This window comes from Lactuca saligna, chromosome 8 (genome assembly GCF_052625555.1).
Source record: "Lactuca saligna cultivar CGN05327 chromosome 8, ASM5262555v1, whole genome shotgun sequence".
In the NCBI taxonomy this organism is placed as follows: Eukaryota; Viridiplantae; Streptophyta; class Magnoliopsida; order Asterales; family Asteraceae; genus Lactuca; species Lactuca saligna.
The window spans coordinates 53,788,178-53,805,560 of NC_136424.1; the positions used below are offsets into that span (position 1 = coordinate 53,788,178).

At 31.9% G+C, this 17,383-nt stretch overlaps 1 non-coding gene across 1 annotated transcript; it reads right to left on the reverse strand.

The window, feature by feature from the left end:
- Positions 1-17,053: 17,053 nt before the first annotated feature.
- Positions 17,054-17,158, reverse strand: LOC145013637 (small nucleolar RNA R71). Its single transcript, XR_013665185.1, has one exon. It is a non-coding gene; the product is annotated as a small nucleolar RNA R71 (small nucleolar RNA).
- Between the last annotated feature and the right edge of the window lie 225 nt (positions 17,159-17,383).

Here is a 17,383-nt window from a genome sequence, read left to right on the forward strand (position 1 = left end):
TCAGTGAAATAATTTAGGTCTCCAAGGTTGTTTGGGTCCTTGGTTATTAGAACAAATTGCATGATGAAACGAAGACCCTAAAACCCAATTTCGAACTTTTGATTTTAAATTATCAATTAATTCCACTTCGTTAGATAAGGGTACATTAATATAATCATTTCAGGGTTTAGAATCAACATTAACTTTCGCCTCTTTCTTCTGAGTTCGTTTCTCATTGACTTTTTCTTTCAGAATAGCTTTCCATTGTTGAACAACAGGATTTGATTCGTTGGATGACGAACTTCCATGAGAAGATTCAGTCAAATACTTCTCATAAGCATCCTTGATCTGTTCTTGAGAGAATTTCCCGGATTAAAAACTTTTTCCTTTTCCTTCTAACCAGTGATTGATATTCTTTACATCAATTTTTTCCTTTGACATATGAAGCTTTATGTGTTTGTTTTGAAGATGGGTTTGGAAAATGAGGTTGTTATGGCTTAAACTATTCTTTTCATTCCCTTGAACTTCCAACTTAACAAAACTTCTTGTTGACAATCTAGTTGAAACATGTGTTTGAAAACGATTTTCATAACCAACATTTGTTCTTGCAAAGATTTTTAGTGTTTTCAAAAATTGATTTTGATGGGAAACACGATGATAATTCTTTTATCCATTTGATTGAAAACCACTTCTTTGAAAATTGTTTTGTGAAAACCTTTTGTTTTGAAAATTATGAACAAAATTCTTTGATTGTTGGTGTTTCACATAATTCTCATGATAAGAAGTTTGAACATTTGATGTTTGATTGAAATTCGAAACTTTCGCTTTGGTTTTTAAAAAATATTTTTGTAAGTGAATGGGTTTTGAAATTGATTTGTTTTGAACATGAAATGTATTTTGAGTTTTTGTCTTAACAGGATCAGTCTTTTTCAGTTCAGACATTTTTGTTAAAGTGTTCTGTTTCTTTTTTGTTTTAAAATTCTGCCAATAAGCTTTCTTTCGAGCTTTGTTCATTGAAATTGCATTTTCATTAGACATCTTTTCAATATCTTGTTTTGAAAATTTAACTTTTTGAGATGGTTTTTCAAAAAAAAAAAATGGCATTAGTTTGTTGTTCAACCTTTGATTATTCTGATTTAACAACCCAAGTTCGAATTGGTTTTTGTCTTTGAAAAGTGTATAAGTTCCTTGTGAGATTATTGTCTACAGTACTTTGATTAGAGAAAAATCATTCTTTTGAAACTTTCTTGTTATCTTCTTCAACAATTTTATTAACTTCGGGTTTAACATTCTCACCCTTTCTAGTTATGAGAAATACTTGTTTGGAAATCAAAATACTTGATCAGGATTTTGTCGAATTTCTCTGGTTCTTCGTAGACTTGATCAACAACAACTCGAGGAATGGTTGTTTCATTCGAAACTTCTTCATCATCATCACCATCTGTTTGACTTTATTCAATAGTCACATAGTCAGGATCTTGAACTTTCGAAGTAGAGGGTTGGTCTTTATCAATTTTAACCGAAGAATCACAACATTTTTCTTTCCCCTTACCTACGTATTGGACATTAATGACAGAAAATTGAGAACAATCAACAACTTCCTCTTCTTCAATTTCACTGATATGGTCGAAATCATCTTCATTATCAGCAAAATTGTTGTTAGATTCAGATGTCGATTTCTCAGTTCTTTTTAAAATCGTGATTTATTCAGTTTTGGTTAAAGTCTCATTCAGAATTTCAACTAATTCATTTGCATCCAAACATTCATCAATTTTCACTATACTATAAGCATATGAATCATTTGGGACTTTGTCATATTATGATATTTTCTTTTCACAGTTATAGGAAGTTGAATCTATTTTCTCCCTTTCGAAGGCTAAAAAGGGAAAAAGTTTCATATGTTGTTCTTTGCTAATATCCGATGAATGATGTAAAGCAGTTAATTTGGCATACAATCTCTTAGTAGTGTTATAATATATGTTTCTTTGTTTATGTAACTCTTTATTAATAGACCTAATATTATCACGATCAACCATTACGTTAGTCAATTGAAAATCTAATTGATTTATCATGGTACTCTTGGTATCCAATATCTTCTGAGTTTCTAAGAGTTGTGTATTGAACTTTTGGGCGTCATTACTAGCAGAAATAACCAGATTATTAACATAAGTAATAGCATCATCAAACTTAGTTAATATCGAATTATATGCACTAAAGGGAATATTAAAAGATTGAACAACAATACAAACCTTCGAAGTTATTGGTGTTTTTTCAGCATTGGTAGATACAAAACAACTTCCTTTAACTTTTTCTTCTTCCTCTTCCTTATAGTTTGCGAACATAACTCCATGAGAAGGATTTCACATTTCTTCTTCATCAGATCCTGATGACCAAATCTGATATGTTCCCTCTTCTTCATCTTCTTATTTCACAACAAGAGATACTCCTTTCGTTCTTGCTCTCACTTCCTCTAACCTCTCCGAATAACAAGCTTCATCCTTGACACCTTTTTTCTTTTCATCTTTCTTTAGCAACATGCAATCATTTTCCATGTGATTTGCTCCGTTACAATAATAAAAGTCAATTCCAAATTCACCTTTGAGCTTTTTCTCCACCTTCGCATCTTCATTCTTCATTTCCTTCTTCTCAATCATCTTTTCTTCATTCATCTTACCAGAAAAGCTTCCCTTCTCTTCACCTGCTCTTGACTTCACATTAAAAGGCTTTTTATAAAACTTTTTCACTCTATTGTTTGAGTAAAAAGCTACAATGTCATTATCAGAGTTGACGATCAAACCTTCATCTTCCAAATTCTCCTTCTTAGTTACTTCTTTCTCAATCTCTCTTCCAGAAACTTTCGAAACAAGAGCAAGAGGACCACCCAGATTAATCCTCATTTCTTCAGCTATCTCATTTACTTCTAATTCATGTGCTTTCAACACATTGTAAAGATCATTCAATGAAAAAATAGTTGAAACTTTGTTGTGTCTTTACCATAAAACTGACATTTCGCCACTCTTTGCGAAGCCCCATGATGAATGTTAGATTGAACTCCATTATTAACGCTGTGATTCCATATCTGTTTCACTTGTATATGAGTTCATTCAGACGGTTATAATACAAATTCAATGGATTCTCCTTCTTTCTTCTTAAAATCTCTTAACTCTAACAAACATTGTTTGACTGAACTGATTTTTGTTTTCTCACTGCCCTGATACTTCTCCTTCAAGGTGTTCCATATCTCCTTTGAAGTTTTGCAGCTACGAATATAATTGTATACGACTTGTGGAAGAGCACCACAGAGTTCTCACATACATCTCTTTTCATTTTTCAGTAATTTTTCAATTTGTTCATTAACATTTAAATTTGTAGTAGAGGTTCCAACACTTCGAGTAGCAGAAGGAGGATGAACATCATCAGTAATGCATTTCCAGAGTTCCTCATCAATTCCATTCAAGTAGTCCTCCATATGGTCATCCCATTGATCGTAATACTCAGGAATCAACATAGGAATCTTTGTTGATGATCCTAGAAGATGAGAAAAACAGGTCATGATGTTCATGTTAAAGTTTGCCATTGTTACACGGAAGGTTTTTGAGAAAAGCTTTAGGAATTTGAAAATTAATGGTTGAATCAACAAGAAATCAGAAATTGAACACTCGATTAAACAATCTAAACGCAAAATATAATCACTACTGAAGATCTAATAAGATTTTCAGAATCAACAGTGCGGAAACTTTTGAATCTCGAACGAGACTCAAAATACTTTTGAAACTAGAGAAAATCAAATCAATGCAGAAAGATTTCTGCTCTGATACCAAATGCAGTGTAGATTGAATTGATGTTTGAAATACAAATCGGAGTAAGGAAAAGATTTAAAACACAAAATCTAAATATAATCTGGTTGGCTTAATATATTGCTTTCACAAAGTACAGAGAGGAAATAAAGAATACAAGTTTTTTTTTTTTTTCAAAAAGCACACTCTAACTCTAGTACTCATCCTATATTTATAGGTATCAAGAAAGCATACAAAAAATATAAGGGACTAAACATTAAAATTTCGAAACATAAATGCCCTTATAATAAACTAACATACTGACATTCTTCACTCGGAAAGACTTAGACAGTTTCGATATCTCACAACAATATTCAATCCCAACAAATTCTCAATGACGTAAAAGGAACTTACATCTGGTTCGATTCCTGACTGCAAAATCTACTTTTGATTTGACCTCCATATGATTTTATATCGACGAGGATGAATGATAAAACCCAACTAATCTTGAAGGATCTCACTGTTCCAGCTTCACATTGGTTGCATATTATCGAAGAGCAAAAAATACGGGATTATTGATTCTTATTGTCAAACAAACTGGTCTTGAAAGAACCAACTATTCTAGCTTCAAATTACTTGCAAATCATCGAAAAATCAAAAAATACAAAATCTTGGAGCTGTACTATGATGATTGCAAGGACAATCAAAGAAGACGGAGACTTTGGAGTTGTACATAGACGATAATAAGTACAAATGATACGAGATATGAATTCCACAACATTAAAAATAAATAATTTTATAATATAATATTGCAGATATTTAGGAACATAACGTATTTCAAAAATTTACATTTTAAGAACATTAATTTGACAAATTAACATAAATGGATTGTTCTCGCATTCTCAACCTTTTACGTGTTCTCAATATAACTTATATATATATATATATATATATATATATATATATATATATATATATATATATATATAGAGAGAGAGAGAGAGAGAGAGAAAGAAAGAGAGGGGGGAGGTTCTTTTGAGAACCAAAAGATTTGTGAGAACTTGCGAACTCATAATCAACTCATCACTTTTCAACACCAAAAACACCAACAGTCATATGGATTGTTGATGAGTACAATCACGTTCATTGTCTACATCCGCAGTCCATATGACTGCTGATTGTACTCATAACTAGTCCATATAACTGTTGATTGTATATACATGAAAATTTCAAAAATAATTAAAAAATTTTGTAAATTTTTTTTTATTCAAGCTAGGTATGGCTTAGACACAACATTTGGAGAATATTGATGTTTTTGATTTTGAAAAATGATGAGTTGATTATGAGTTCGCAAGTTCACATGCTTTAGGGTAACTACATAAATAACTTCCACAATATATTACTTGTGAATAAAGAAATGGACACATGCCATTTGATTATTGGTTGCACAATATGTTGGCCTAGTTATTTGTTTTCCATAGAACTCATTTCTGTCTCTCTCTCTCTCTCTTTCTGTCTCTCTTTCTCTCTATCTCTCTCTCTCTCTCTCTCTCTATATATATATATATATATATATATATATATATATATATATATATATATATATATATATATATATATATATATATAGGGTTGGGTTCAACACGGAACCATTTTAAACCTTAGAACCAATGAACCAATCTTTTCTCAACTTTTAGAGCAAATTTTTCATTAAAAAAACTAATAATATAAAATTTCATAACTTTTATCCTCTATCTATTAATATCAAATTTGTTAAAAAAATTTGATCTGTTTAGATTCACAATGTCAATTTGTACAGATTCACATTTTGAATTTGTACAGATTCACACTATATTTTAATTTTTTTTTCATAAATAATAAGATCTAATACTTGAAAAAGTAATGATTTTTTAGTTCTATATTTAAAATGGTTCCATATATATATATATATATATATATATATATATATATATATATATATATATATATATATATATATATATATATATATATATATATATATATATATATATATAATGCGGGTAGAAATGTATGAAACAATATCTAATTAACACATGTTATTTTCTTATTTCATACATAATGTAATCGGTAAATATTTAAATTACAAAAATCTACTCATTTAGTCCTTCACATCATTAAGGTGTTATTTGATTTTCTGAAGCAAAAATTCATGAAGTCTGCGGACCACCTCTACAATCCTCTGCAGTAGAAGAGGTGGACCAAACGGATGCAGACAGTAATAAGAAGTGTGTTTGTTTTTTTAACATCTGCATACTGCTGCAGATATTAAAAAGTTAAACTAAACTAATTTTATAAATCAAAATTGTTTTTTAGTACGGAAAATTTAATAATTTATAACATTTCGGCAAAATTAATGATAATTCAGTAAAAAATAATGATATTTCAACAAAAAAAATATAAAGATAATTAGTAAAAAATAATGATATTTCATCAAAAATTATCGTTATTCAATATAAAAAAACGAAAAAAAAAATTCAACAATAATAAACACAAAAATCGAAAAAAAAAAGTGAAATAAAATTTCAACAACATACAAAAAAAATTCAGCAAGAAAAAAAAAAGGCTGGAAGAGGTTGAAAGAGGCAGTACAAGTGTTGGGCCAAATAAAGTACGCGCAAATGTTTTTGACTCTGAAGACTTCTAAAAACCAAACAACAGCGAGATGAAAAATGTTGCGCGTGCGCTGCGCCGCACAACAATAAAAGATGTGAAGAGGTTTTTTTAAAAATACAAATAACCTAAATAACTTACCCAATATCTGACACTCTTACCCATGGATACCTTTTACCTTTGTTCCTTTCATTCTTGTTTTCTTTTTGTGACTTGTTACCCTCCTGAACTTCACATTTCTCATAAATCTTTCTATTCTCTCTTTATCTTGAAATTGAATATACTAATTAAAGTTGTTTCATTATCTCTTAAATTTATATAAATGAGGCAAAATGTTAATAATGTTTATATATTATTACACTTCTTTTAAGTTATGCTCTCGATTTCTTATATTAATATAATTTGCTTCTCGTAATTCTCAAGAATATATTTTGGATAAAGATTCTTGAGAAATTCACCTGTATGATAATATATATAAATTGTGAATCACATAATAGTTTATTGGTATCAACTATCAACTTCTTAATTGTATTCTAAAGTTTAATTATATATATATATATCTATATATATATATATATATATATATATATATATATATATATATATATATATATATATATATATATATATATATATATATATATATATATATATATATATATATCTTGAAGTTACAAATTTTGTACCATTTTTAGAACGAAATGAATTTTTAGTTATATAAATATCTTTAAGATACTATCTATCTATACCACAAATTAAATGTTCTATCATTTTATTCATAAATTAATTAATAAACTTGTAGTATATTTTCTTACAATAAAAATGAAGTTACTCAACAAAATACTTATGTTATATACCCAAAAAGTAAATATCCTACTTTTTCTTCCTATTTATATTCTTATTCATAATTTTATTATGACATATAGATATCATTAATTCTCTATCTTAATGTTATGTGTTGATTTTAACATTTGTGTTGATCTCATGAATAAGAATTAAATGTCCACTTTATAATTTTCAAGTACAAATCACCGCTAAATTTGCAATTAATCAATTCGTAAATGAGAAATGTTTGCAATTAATCAATTCGTAAATAAGCAATGTAACCACATTATTAGTAGTTGATGACGTTTGAAGTACTTTTCACAAAAATCGTTTTAAGTCATTTATAAACTGTTTTTTATATTTAAACCATATATTCTTATTTGTGTAACTTTATGGTATTCATGGAAAACCATGAATTTGATAAAATTTGCGAACTGTGATTAACATATTAAAAAGCTACCAGAGATTTCGAAAAAACTACAACTTTCAAATAGTCAAAGTTATGTCTTTTAAACCGGTTGAATTTTAATAAAATACAGCAGTAGAAAGGGATTAGTAAGAGCATCAACAAGAACATCACATTAAAAAAATCGAAAAAAATGAAACCCAAATTCTAGTCGGCATGAAATTTATGTTTTCTACTCACCATCCAACAATCAAAAAAAAAAAAAAAAAAAAAAAAAAAAAAAAAAAAAAAAGAAAGAAAGAAAGAAAAGAAAACAACAATATCATCATCATCAAAAAGCCAATTTTTACATAACCAAATACAATAAACACCCAAGGATTCTAAAACCTCCATAAGCTCCACTAAGTAGTAACTAGTGGGACTACCACAACAGCATCAACGACCAACTTGTAAAGTTCGAAGTATGTATTGAGGTGTCGAAGTACAGTTAGGCTTGGTTAGTGTCGAAGTCCTTATATTGTATTTCAAATGTATGTATTACATAGGGCATTGTTAGAGGTCGAAGCTATCATTTCTAGCTCTTATGTATTTTTTGTATGTGTCTGTTACTCCATATAAATAGGGGTAAGTATTCGAGTTGAAACTAGCTTTTTGTGAACTTTTGAGAGGGTGAACACTTTACTCTTCTGTACTCCTGTATTCTTTCAGACATAATCAAAGAACCAAATAGATTCTATTTACATCTTTATTCTTATCGTATTCAGTTTTTGATTTCGTTCATAATACTTGATTCAAACACACTACATTTGGTATCAGAGCAGGATTCATTCAGTCGTTTTTGGTTTTCTTGTCTCTTTCAAAAGTTTTGAATTGCTATTTCCGATTCAAAAGATTTTTGCACTTTTGATTAAGAAAACCTAATCCAATCAACTGATTTGTTTCGATTCTGCGTTTTGTTTGACAAATCGAGTGTACTTTGATCTTTTTATGAAAGAATCATTCGTTAGATTTCATTTTCTGAATCATTTCATAATTTCAGTCCATACAACAATGGCGGACTTCAACATGAACATAATGTCTAGCTATTCTCATCTGCTTGGATCTTCCACTAAGATTCCAGTGCTTATCCCAGAGTACTACGAGCAATAGACAGATTGCTTGGAGGACTACCTCAACGGTATTGACGAGGATCTATGGAGATGTTTTACAAGTGGTAATTGCTGTCCAGGAAGGTTGGAACAAATTAGAGTAGCTGGTTCTTCAGATGATGTTGCAGGGCAAGCTGAAAAACAAAAAGCTAATGATAAAAAGTGTTTACGCGAACTTCATGGTGCTCTTCCACCAGTTGTTTACATTTTTGCGGTTGCAAGATGGCTAAAGAGATATGGGATACCTTGAAGGAAAAGTATCAGGGGAGTGAGAAGACGAAGAAGAGCTCAATGAAGCATTGTGTTAGAACTTGGAGAATTCAAGCAAAAGGAAGGTGAAACCATCGAACTCTATTATGGAGTCACACGTTCCACACTTGAATACTATCTGACATTCTTGATGGGTCTTCGAAATGAATGGAGAAACATCCGCTTAATGATCTAAACACAACAAAGCTTCGATTGCTAATCGTTGGGGAGACCTTTATAATGTTCTCAAAGCTCATGAGAACGAAATTAACGAGATAGCTGATGAGGGGAAGATGAATCTGGGAGGCCCTCTTGCATTAATGTCGAAGGTGTATGCAAAAGAATCTGAGATCAAAGTACATGAGAAGGTTGATTATGAAGATGAAGGTTTTCTCATGAATTCGGAGGATGAGCTTATGGGGTATTATTCCAACAACAAACAGAAGAAGTTCTTCAAGAAGCCTTTTAATCCTAAGTGCAAAAGCAACAATGAACTCAAGGGAAATTCATCATCTGGGAAAGGAACGAGAGAGGAGTCAAAGGTAGAGAAGAAGGAGAGCAAGACTGTTGCTAAGAAGGCTGAAAATAAGCTAAATGGAGATTCTGGTTTTGACAGTAATTACAGAAATGGTGTGAACCATCTGACAGTTGATTGCACGTTGAGGAAGAAAGAGGAGAACAAAGAAAGAGTGAAAGATGAGGCATATTATGTCGAGAGGTTGGACGAAGTAAGCGCTAGGACAAAAGAATTGTCTCTAGTTGCAAAGGGAGGAGCCGAAGGGGATGGAACCTACCAGATTTGGTCGTCTGGTTCCAATGACGAAGAAATGTGAAACCCCACCCATGGCGTAATGTATGCATGTTTCGAAGAGGGAAGTTTTGATGAGGAAAAGATTATCGGGAAATGATTTGTGTCAACGGGAGTAAATAAATCTCCTATAACATCGAAGGTACGTTCTCTTCTTGAATCTTTTGACATTCCTTCATGTTCTTATCTTAATGTTTTATCTGATTTTTATGATACTCTCTTATGTTAATGACATGTTAACTTCTGTTAGTAGCGAAGCTAAAAGGTCAATATATTGTTGTTATAAAGTCAAACACATTCAGAATTTAAGAGAAGTCAAATAGATATTCTAGAGCAACAACTGAAAAACATTACTCTAGAAAGAGATATTGTTAGATCAGACAATATTTTGTTGATGAAACAAAGAAGTATTTATTATAATAGAGCAAAAACACTGTATGCGAAACTAACTTATCTTCATGATTCATCTGAAATAAGCAAAGAACAACATAGGAAGTTATTGCCTTTGCTTGTATACAGAAGAGAGAAAATCGATACAGCTTCTTACGATTATGAGAAGAAAATCTTAGAATTCGATAAAGTCCCCATTGGTTCTTATGCTTTTGGGATTGTTAGAGTTGATGAATATTTGAATGCTAATGAATTAGTGCATATTGTGAATGAGACTCTTGTTGGATTAGGTGTCTAAGCCCATAACTATAATGGGTATGTACTTGACCTGAGTGTAGCATGGTCCATTTGGGTTGCATATCACCAAGACAATTTGATAGGATGGAATTTGGAGAAGAGGTTATTTATGATTTGTTAATATATTATAAGTTCTAATATATTAATATGAAATCATATGATTTAATTAGTATTGATCAATAATTAATTTGGAATTAATTTAGTGGTCAAAGGAGACTAATTAAATGTAAGGGGAATTATTTGGTAAATCATTCATTCTTATGGTGTGGGTCGATGATCCATGATTCTTTAGGTTGGGCTAAACCAATGTTACAACCCATGGATGATCCTTGGGGATTTAAACCCATGGATCCTAAGGAATATGGAAGGTCATGCACATTAGGGTTTACATGGTGTAACCCTAATCCTAGCCACACTATATAAGAAGCCCCTTAGCATCCAAAATGAGACACTATTGATCCTAGGTGTGTTGTGATTCCATTTGAGGCATTCATACTATTGGTGCTAAGTTCTTAAATGCCAAACACAACAAGTTCCTACAAGCTACAACCAAGAGGTAACTCTATAACTCAATTCTATGTTATGTCTATCAATTGTATGTTAATTGTAGGCTTAAAGCTTTGGAAACAATATTACATGTATAATTATAGAAAACAAAGATCCAAAGCTTTTAGGGTTGTATGTGCACTATAGGATGTTGTAGTATACTAAAACCCATTTACTCTGACTAAGACTGAATGAATCAAAATTTTGAACATGACTAAGACTTTGATTTGGACTCTCAACAAAATTTTGCTGATATCGAAGATAATTCTTACCATGTCAGTGAAATTAAGGAAGAGGAAACTATTGACTGCTCTCAGTTGTCTGTCATTAATGTCACTTTGATGGCCAAGGGCAAAGAAATTGTTTATGATTCAATGGTGAAGGTTGACACTGAACAACCCTCTATATCGAAGGTTCATGAATATGACCATGTGGTTGTTGAAGACTGTGAGAAGGCTAGTGATGATGATGATGTTCCGATTGAAACAACTATTCGTCAAGTTGTTGTTAAGCAGGTTTATGAGGAAACAAAACAGTTTGAAAAAACTGATGGAAGAAAAGGGTCCTCATTATCTTGAATCCAACTCTGTTGTCTATCTGAATTTCAAATGCACCGATGAAGTTGTGTTTCGTAATATAGTGTTTTTTGCCACTGGAAATGGTGACAAAGTTAATCTAGAAATAAACAAACTTATTGAGGAAGACAACAAAATAGAAACAAAAGAAGGTTTTTCTTAAAACAAAGCACAGTCGAAATTACCCTAAACAAAAACTCATCGACCTTTTAAAGATAAAAACCTAAATGAGTTTGGGAAGTTAAATCAGAAAAATCAAATGTTGATACTCAAACAAAAGAACAAGTTTCAAAATTTCCGAAAAAAAAAAGAACAAATTTTCAATGAAAATGTCCAAAAAGTTGAAAAAGAGGAGGGTGTTTCGATGTCAAAAGCACGAAACAAAGTCTATTGAAAAAATGTCAAGTCTTTTCAGAAACAATTTTTTTTTTCTAGCAAAACCAACTGAACAAGTTAAAATGTTTTCTAAATATAAGACTTTTGTTCAAAATAAGTCCACTCAAAAGCATAATGATTTTTCAAAGAGAGAAACTAATGTTTACAAACTAGTTCAAAAACCAATTGTTCAACAACAAAGAAATGAAAAGTTTGTTTCAAACCAATGTCAAAGGAATTATGTTTCAAATCCTCAAAATGAAAGGTTTTCACAAAACAACTTTCAAAGAAATATTGTTCAACGTAATGAACAAAGAAATTTCCATCAATTCCGAGGTCAAAGAAGTTTACCACTAGAACAAAAGGTTTTTAATCAAACATCAATTGGTTATAACAAACATTTTCTAAATCGGTTTCCAAACCCTCCAAAACCATCATTTCCAAAAAGAAACTTTGAAAATTTGGAAGTAAAAGGAAGGAAAAATGAACCTTTTAAACCTACGCAACCTTACTTTCCAAATCCGGAATCAAAGCAGAACGTTAAAGCTTCCTTTTTCAAAGGGAAAAATGATGTGAAAAATCTGAACCATTGGCTCGAAGGCAAAGGAAAACTATACCAATATGGGAAGTTCCCTGAAGAGCAAATCAAGGATGCTTACGAAAGCTACTTGAATGAGTCTAAAAATAGTAGTTCATCATCAATGGAATCGACTTTGTTAGTGAAAAGATGGAAAGAAATACTCAAGGCAAAGGCTGAATCCAAATGAACCGTAGATGGAAAAGGGAAAGCCAATGTCGAACCTAAAGCATTGAATGATTTCATTTCAATGCCCAACTCTATCGAAGTTGACTTAATAAATAGCTTAAAGTCGAAAGTTTGAAATTGGGTACTAGGTTCGTTATTTCACCATGTATTCCAAACTAATATCCAAGGAACCAAAAAGACTTTGGGACCTAAATTATTTTAATTGATTGCAGGTACTGTGTGATGAGCAATACGATGAACACTAATAGATTTATAGTGGTTGCTCTCGTGGCATGATAGATCGGAAGGAGAATTTGCATGACTTCCGAAGTATTGAAAATACTGGATTTGTGAAGTTCAGAAATAACCAAAATGCAAGGTGAAAGGTAATGGGAAAGGAACGAATGGAAATTTTACAGTCAACTGGGTGGCATTCATCAAAGGTTTTCAGCACACTTGATAAGTGTTTCACAACTTGTTGTGGGCACTGGAAATCAAGTAGTCTTCGATGAGGAAAAGTGATATGTTCACACTCGACATGAAGCCCATTGTCGGAGTTCCCTCCGTATGCTTACTTTCGAAGGCTTCATTTGATCTGAGTTTTCTATTGCATCGAACACTCCCCCATCTGAATTTCAAGAATCTAAACAAATTAGTTATACATGATCTTGTTCGTGGCTTACCTGTACTAAAATTTGATAACAATTTGTTATGTGCAGCATGTGAATATGGAAGGCAACATCGTTAAGGTCATCCTATCCTTATCGACTCAAAGATCAGCAAACCTCTGGAAGTTCTTCACAGTGACCTTTGTGGACCTTCGGCTGGTGAGACTCTCAACAAGAAGAGGTACATATTAGTTATTGTCGATGATTTTTCAAGGTTTAACTGAGTGTTATTTGTTCACCAGAAGTCTGAAATTGCTCAGGTAATGATCAATTTCATCAAGCACATCGAACTCAGTTTGAGAAAGAAAGTGAGAAAAATCAAAAGCAATAATGGGTCAGAATTCAAGAATCATGTTCTGGATTCATTTTTTGCTGAATAGGGATTACGCATAATTTTTCATCTCCTTACACACCACATCAAAATGGTGTTGTTGAAAGAAGAAATAGATCCCTATGCAAAGCTGTGAGGACAATGTTAACCTATGAAAACTTGCCTCAATATCTATGGGCAGAAGTAGTCTTGACAACGTGTTTTACTCAAAACAGATCATTCATTCATCGTCGTTTTAACATCACCCCTTATGAAATCATAAACAATCGAAAACCTAATGTTAAATTTTTCCATGTTGTGGTTGTAGGTGCTTCATCATGAATCTCAAGGATAATCTTTCGAAATTTCAGTCAAAAGCTAATGAAGGAATATCTTAGATACTAGTACAATTCAATCACATATAGGGTGTTGAATAAATGCATAAGGAAGATTAAGGAAACATATAATTTTGCTTTCGATGATTATCATGTTAAAAGTGTTGAACAGACTTTCGCACAACAACGAATTCTTTCATAAACAAATGATGAGTCTGTAGTTGATAATTCTTTCGATATTGATTATGAATTAATTTTTGGTGTTACAGACAGAGCGATAGATGTTGAAGTTCAGGCTAAGGATAATTGGATTCACAAAGCATCGAAGCATTTAGATGATTCGATGGTGACCTGGGAAGAAGATGATTCGCTTTCAACCTTAATCTGACAAGTGAATTGAACATCTACCTGTTTCACTAGGTCATCAAGTGGAGGGGGAGCACTTGAGTTCAATGTTACAAGATCCTTTACACGTGTCTAATATTGAGGTGAGCATGATCGAAATAAAATTCAGTTTGAGGGGGAGAATGGATAGACCTATGTTGAAGTCGATCGGGAGCATCACAATACAAATCCTTTAGTCGAGGGGGAGCATAATGGAATGATACCTAATGTTGATTGATATTGTTGTATATATACACATTTTTAGGTAATATTTTAATACATTTTTATTAATATTTTGGTTAAATGCAAAGATATGTGATACTTATCAGATTAAGTTGTATTCTACAACCAAAAGGAACACTCTTGAAGATAGAGGATCAAAATGGACAAGAAATGGAACTTTGGGGGATGAAAGCTTAAAATAAAAAAAATGCCAGTAAAAAACCCAAATCACGATGTGCCCATCACCTTCACGACGTGGAGTGAGTGTTGTAGAAGATAAGTGGATGAGACTTCAGAGTCCTTGCCCGATAAGGATTTATCTCAAATGAACGACATGAAATCCTTGTTCACGTCGTGAAGCGTGATAATTAACAAAACTATAAATACCTATTCACTTCCACGGTTTGAGGAAGATGAGAAGATTTTTAGAGAGATTGTTGGAGAAACCGAAATTAAGGATTCTGGTAAGGAGATTTATTTGAAGACCAAGTGATTGTAGAACATATTCATTACATTGGTTTTGTAGACTTGATCATGTCGATTTTAATTGGATTTTTGTTCATGTTTTCAACCACGAGTAGCTGAATTTAGGTGCTTCTATTTAGCTAGCTGAAGCTTTAACTTTATGGTTTAATATATCAAATTATGGATTTTAGTAGTTGGTTTTGAGCTTGTGTTTGATTATTTTATCTAGCATGTTAATATTTGATACTTTGAATGCTTGAATTTAGGTTCTGTATACCTTAGTGATCATTAAATTACATGAACTTGTTACCTAGTAGTTTAGTGACTATTAAATTGCTAGAACTAGGATCGATAAAATCTTAGATAAGTGATAAAAGTAACTAATTTAGCTGTACTGGAGAACATAAATTGTGACCATAACTGTTTTATTTAGATCAATCTTACATATCTTATCTACATTTTATAACTGATTCTGTGTTTTCTAGTGTATGACCATGCATAGTTTTACATGAATTAGTGAAAAAATTAGTAAATTTGGACTGGAATTGTTAATAATATAATATTTGATAACCAAAATTAATAATCCATAATTAGTAGTTAACCATAGAGGAGAAGTGGATTCGAACTAAACAGAAGCGTTCTTAGTAATTGATTTAAATCATTAATTAAAGAGTTTAAGTTTGTCTGAACTTGCAAAATCACATAAAAACCAGTTTAACTTTTTCTTGTGTTAGGTTAATTTTTAGTGACTAGGTTAATTAATTCAATATGTTTCCTATGTTCAACCCCAACTTACTTTACTATGATATACACTGACTAGGTACACTGCCTATAGGTGCACCAATAGATAAGTAGTTAGGTTATAAATTTAAAGCAAGATAGGTGATACCTTTTGCACACATCAAGTTTTTGGCGTCGTTGCCGTGGAACGACTATTTTAGTTTTGGATTTAATTGATTTAGTTTAATCGATCATTTTTGTTGGTTAAACCTACAAAACGTTAATTTTTTAGCGTTAGTTTTCTGAATTACTGAAGTCACGATGTGAACTCTTAAAGATCACGATGTGGGTTCAGCTCTTTTACGTTTTATTTTGTTTGTTAGCCTTTGTTCAGTTTATTTGCTTCAACACGACATGGAATCATTACCACATTGTGGTGAAGGATTAGTATGACTTTTTACTTACTTTTTGTTCAATTTTGCATTTTTATTTTGCTTTTGTTGTAGTAGTACATGACCCGTGGATGCAATACACCTTTGATACCACCGCTTAAAGATCCAGAGTCAGCCCTTCGTAAAATGACTGACAAGAACATAGAAGTAACAAACACACCAAAGAAATCACCGTTCAAAGATCTTAAATCGGTTTTTGGTAAGAAGATGGGAAATCACGTAGGAGAATCAAGCAACCCTCCAAAGGACAAAGGCACTTTATAAGGCACTAAGAACAAAGCAAATGAGGCTAGTTACAAAACAGAAGAAAGTAGTGAACCCGAAAGCAAGCAAGAAAACAACATGGTAGACATTGCTGACATTTTGATGGAAACATACAAGAATAGAATTCGAGAGGACATCGGTCCAGACTTAGTGCAACCTGTAATTCCCACCACCATAATGCTCGATCTTAAAGGACATATTATTTCCATGCTTAAGGGAATTCAATTTTCAAGGAAAGATCACGAGGATGATTACAAACACCTTGAAGAATTCAATGAAATCGCTGATTACTTCAACGTTCCAAATGTTCTACACGTGACAGTGTTATTGAGAATGCTTCCAGACACTTTGAAAGGAGCTGGTAAGGAGTGGGTGATGTCACTTCCACCCAGTGCAATTACTACATGGGCACAAATGCGTGTACAATTCTTAGAGAAAATTTTCCCACCATCAAAAGTGTATAAACTCAAGAAGGCAATAAATGATTTGAGCAACAACCGGGTGAATCACTTTATGAAGCATGGGAGCGTTACTAGCGATTACTTCGAAATTTCCCCAAAATGATCTTGATGTGCAACAAGAAGTATCAATATTCTATGATGGGGTAAATGTGATGGCAACACAACTCCTTGATTCTCGAGGACTTTTAACGAAGAAAAATCCCGTTGAAATTAAGGAGTTAATTGAAGAATTTTCTAAGCAACGCATGAGTATCACAATCCTCGAAATTAAGGATCAAAAGGAATTAGGAGTGGTACTTTTGAAGACATGGTGGCTGTTTTGGCTATGCTA